The sequence below is a fragment of the Lutjanus erythropterus genome, unplaced genomic scaffold (genome assembly GCF_056507025.1).
Source record: "Lutjanus erythropterus isolate fLutEry1 unplaced genomic scaffold, fLutEry1.hap2 Scaffold_209, whole genome shotgun sequence".
In the NCBI taxonomy this organism is placed as follows: domain Eukaryota; kingdom Metazoa; phylum Chordata; class Actinopteri; order Lutjaniformes; family Lutjanidae; genus Lutjanus; species Lutjanus erythropterus.
This window is the reverse complement of record NW_028146686.1, coordinates 15,994-20,847: the sequence shown is the minus strand read 5'-3', so window position 1 is coordinate 20,847 and position 4,854 is coordinate 15,994. Positions and strand designations below refer to the sequence as shown.

Here is a 4,854-nt window from a genome sequence, read left to right as displayed (position 1 = left end):
ATTGCAGATTGAGCTGTTTGCCATCAAAGCCCTCTGTAGCTAAGACTAGAAAACATACACATAGATATTTGATTTTGTTGGAATGGTCTGGGTTATGTGCCTAGTAAGAATCAAGCAGCAAGCAGACAGTTTTACCCATATCATTAACTATGAGGCCATCAAATGTGTTTATATGTATATCATTCGACAGTTGTGCCAGGGCTGGGCAATTTATCAATATTATATAATATTGTGATATAAAACAAATAGATATTGTCTTAGGTTTGTTGGACATTGTTATATTATGATATGGCACAAATGTTGTCTTTTCCTGGTTTTAAAGTGATGTGATTTTCTGAACTTACCAGCCTGTTCAAGCTGCCTATTATTTGCCTTCACCCACTAAGTCATTATACACACATTACTGATGATTAATGGTTTAAAAATTTGTCAGTATTTTGTGTCATGCCCCAGTAGTCATCCCTACAGTTTTGCTGCAATATTGATATTGAGGTATGTGGTCAAAAATATTGTGATGTTTGATTTTCTTCAGTTTGCTCAGCTGGTTGTGATATATGATGAGGTTTTTAAAAATGTCACAGCCTGTGAATCGTGGGTAGTTTTTTTTTTTGTTGTTGTTGTTGTTTTTTGTATTTTTGTATTTTTTTCTGTCAGTTGCAAATTTTATCCCAACCTAAAACACTTGAATGCCAAGCATGATGTATACTGTGCTTAGAATTTTGAGAGTACAGCCTCACTAGTTCCATCTGAAAACAGCATTACTTTCTCTTGCTTGCCAATATGAACGTTACCAGAGAAAAATAGCCCTGTCTTCTTTCCTCCTCTGTTTCTCACAGCTCTGTCTGTCCCCTCTGTCCTCATCTTCCTCCACTGACGTTAAGCCTTGCCCCTCTGAGATCATGATTATGCAGCTTTTCTTTTTCTCTCTCTTTGTCTGACTTTCTCCTACATTTCTCCTACTCCCTCCCCTGCTTGTATGCTCGCGTCATCACTGTTGTCACTTTGAAGCCAGGCAGGATAGCACAGGGGGGCATGAGCAGTGGCGAGCCTGGCTTTAATTGTAGACTGTCTGATGGAAATTAGATCGCACTCAAGAAATAATGGCTCGGGATTAGGCCGAGCCCCGGGGTCAAGACCTGCTATTCAGATAGCTATTGACTCTGCAGCACTCCACTCTGAATCGCATTTGATTTAATGATGTGTGTGTTTGAATATACATGTCCGTAGTGTGTGAGCACCACACTGAAATGTGTGATTTATCCAATGTACTTTTTAACTAACTGGCAGAAAAGTCTGGATGGATGGCAGCTCTCTTTAGTACATATGAAACCATTATGTTCAATACATCGCTTGACATATCAATTGACATTACTGAAAGGGAGTGGATGGAATACAAACTTATTGCCCAGGCCCCTGTGGGAAATAAGGAGCCATGCAAAAACACAGAAAGCTTATTTATTGCCTGGTTTAAGACAAACTTTTTTTTTTTTTTTTTTTTTTTTTTTTTTTGAAGTGTCAGCTTTCAACTGAAAAGAGCATAGGGATTTTTATATATAGCACATGGTGTCTAAAACTGCAGGCAAAGGCAATCTAGAGTAGTAGATGAAGTAGATGAAAGATAAAAGAAACTAGATAACATGTAGAAAGAAAAAAAAATCTTCCAAGGCTATCAACAGAATAAATGCTGATTAACTTTACTGAGAATGAGTTATTTATTTTATTTTTTTTTAGTTATTTTCATATTTATTTCGGACATGAAATGCACAGGAATATTTTTTCATGTAACTTATAATTGTTTTTGTGTGTTTCTTTCAGATCCCCACTTGTCACCATAAAGATGGGACCCATACCTGAGTAAAGCTTCATGGTCTGTAAGTCTTGGGAGAAGAATGGGTTTACGCTGAAACCATGAATGCATTGTGCGCTCCAACAGACACCAGCAAGCTCTGAGACCCGTCTACTCCACGCTCCCTCACTCTTTTACTCATTTTATTCTGCTTGTGCTCCCCTTAAAGAAAGATCACAATCGGATAACTTTTACCCCCGAGCTTTTGGCGGCAGCTCAAATTTCCTGGAAATTGCACCGAGATCTGGATTCTAGAGACGGAAGATTCTATTTTCGGTCCAGGATAGACCAATAGGCTTTTGAAGAAAACGGCTGTGTTGAAATTATCATATTCTCCCCTCTTTTACTCTCCCGCTATTCCTCATTCCTTTCCTCCAAGTCCCAGAGGCACCAACTGATGGAGAGACGAAGGAGAGAGTCAGGATAAGGACAAGAATTAGAGCATCAGAGAGAAGAGGAAAAAAAACGCTGATTTGTCAGGAAAATTGGAGTAGGGCCTCTCTGAGGATTACTTTACTCAGTGAGCTTTATATCCCAGTTAAGTGATATATAGTAATTGTTGTTTACATTTGAAATTACCACAGTGAAGTTAAATTTTACCTCTGTGGTTCATTCAGACCTTTCAGGCAACGAGTAGAGAAGGGGCAACTTGGGAACTTTGAGCATGACGAGGGGGTTAAGATTCCTGTGTTGGCCCCTGTGGCCTCTGGCCCTCTTCAGCCTGTTCACTACAGTGAAGATGCTGGAATTTGGCGGTGCACCCGGCCAGTGGGCACGTTATGGACGTTGGGAAGCTGGATCAGTGGGTGAGCTGAGCTTCAGTCTCAAGACCAACATCAGCAAAGCCTTAGTACTCTACCTGGATGATGGTGGCAACTGTGACTTCTTGGAGCTGCTGATCGCTGGCGGGCGCCTCCAGCTGCGCTTTGCTATCCACTGTGCCGAGCCGGCCACTTTGCACATGGAAACACGGGTGAATGATGACCGCTGGCACATGGTCTTGCTTACCCGCAACTTCCGTGAGACCCTGCTGATGGTAGATGGTGAGACAAAAGTGGCTGAGGTCAAGTCCAAGAGGAAGGAGATGGCTGTTGTCAGTGACCTGTTTGTGGGTGGGATCCCGCCTGATGTGCGCCTCTCTGCTCTGACATCAAGCACAGTGAAGTACGAGCCGCCTTTCCAGGGTTTGATCTCCAATCTCAAGGTCGGAGAGATGCCTCCTACTTTGTTAAATAGCCAGGGGATTCAGAGTGACCTGGAGTACCTCTGCACCAAACAGAACCCATGCTTCAATGGAGGATTTTGCTCTATTCAGTATGGAGAAGTTCACTGTGACTGCACCCACACCCGCTTCAAGGGAAAGTACTGCAAGGAAGGTAAGGAACCATCATACTGTGCCAGCTCTGTCCTGATTTTATTGCATTGTTCTTGTGCACTACTCTTGTGTTCTTCCTTGACATGATACAGCTAACATTAATCTGTTGTAGGTAAAGATATCTACTGTTTAATTGGTTACTCTGAAACCCTAGTTCATAAAATGTTGGAGATTTGGCCCTTGGGTTTTTGGTCATTAGGTAGTAAAGGCTGCCTTTACACTGTGAAACTTATTGTTCTCTCACTAGATTATATCACATGCAAAGTGTCATTTGAGGTACAATTTTGCATCTTTGTATCTGGCTACTTTGTTTCATAGGCTCTCCTGGAGAATAGGAGAGCTGTTGGTGCATTAATGCTTATTCATTTGTTGGAGGAAAAATTACGACCTACTGGCTACTCAAAAGAGACAGCAATGGATCGTTACCCACTATTCAAGGAGCTTGATCCAGTGAGCCTCCAGTATGTGCATTCACCCTTTGATTTGAGGAAAATAAACAAATGAATGAATGAATGAATATATGAGTAGCTCTTCGTTGCCACCTTCTGACATCAGTATTATATATTTGTAGCTTGATGTGATTGTATTTTAGATAAAGGCTCTGATTTTCACCATGAGCATGAAAGCATAGCTATAACTTAGCTAGCAGTAACATTGGTCACCTGCAATGTAAATGAAGTTTGCCTTGCTCACATTTGTTTGTTGACAGCGTTACCAACCTTGTATGAAGTCTATAGCAATAATCTCCTTCGGAAGCATCTAAAAGATCATCATCGTATCATAGTTTGAAGTCATCATCTAACATGTTCTCAGCATTTTGATTGGCTGTTGTGTGAAAGTAGTTTCACAAAGCTGAGTTTTTTGCTATTGTTAAGCAAATTTCAGACATTGCAGAGTGCTTTATATCATTCAACTCAATTTCTACGTAGTTTCACTTAAGTTTCCACCAACTTAAGTTGCATTAAAGTTCCACTGTGTAAAGCCAGCCTAAGGGGTCAGTGCTATGAGAGGCTCTGCATAATAACATGATGTCTACAGTTCTGATGTGTATAATTATACAACCTTTGTTAAGTTTTTTGTAGTGAAGTCACAAGTGTGACTGACTGACTGACTTGTGAGGCAGTTGCATGTTTTGTGCTCTCAAAGGGTGTAATCATTGAGGTGTGACCCCATGTGGGCTAAGAAGGAGAAGGGCTGGGGTGCTTTCTGAAAAGGCAAATTGAGGCAGGAATTTTACCATTTTCGGTCCTTTATTGCTTGAATAGTCCAAAACAGTCAAGTTTCTTTACCTGGAAGATTTTTTTTTTTTTTTTCAGGAAAAAATAACACTTTCTTAGGGATTATGTGACTCATACAAGTTTTAGACATGGTACAGGTGCTACTTTGAATGTGGCTGGGATTAAAAAAAAAACAATGCTTAACATCAAAGGTGCTGAATATCTCAACCGAATATTTCAAATGCAAAATCACACACTTTAGGTCTGCTTTTCAACAGGCTTTCTTCAGTTTTTTTGTCATTCATTTCCTCTGTCTTCTTTCTTTCATTCTTTCTGTCTCTCCATCCAAGCCTATTGTCTCTGGCATACACCCTGCTCTTGCCTTCATTTGCTCATGGGATGTGCTCCTGTGCTGT

The 4,854-nt window shown here is 40.6% G+C and overlaps 1 pseudogene; it reads left to right on the top strand.

Moving 5' to 3' along the window:
• Positions 1-1,739: 1,739 nt before the first annotated feature.
• Positions 1,740-3,222, top strand: LOC146303929 (neurexin-2 pseudogene; annotated as a pseudogene).
• Positions 3,223-4,854: the final 1,632 nt, after the last annotated feature.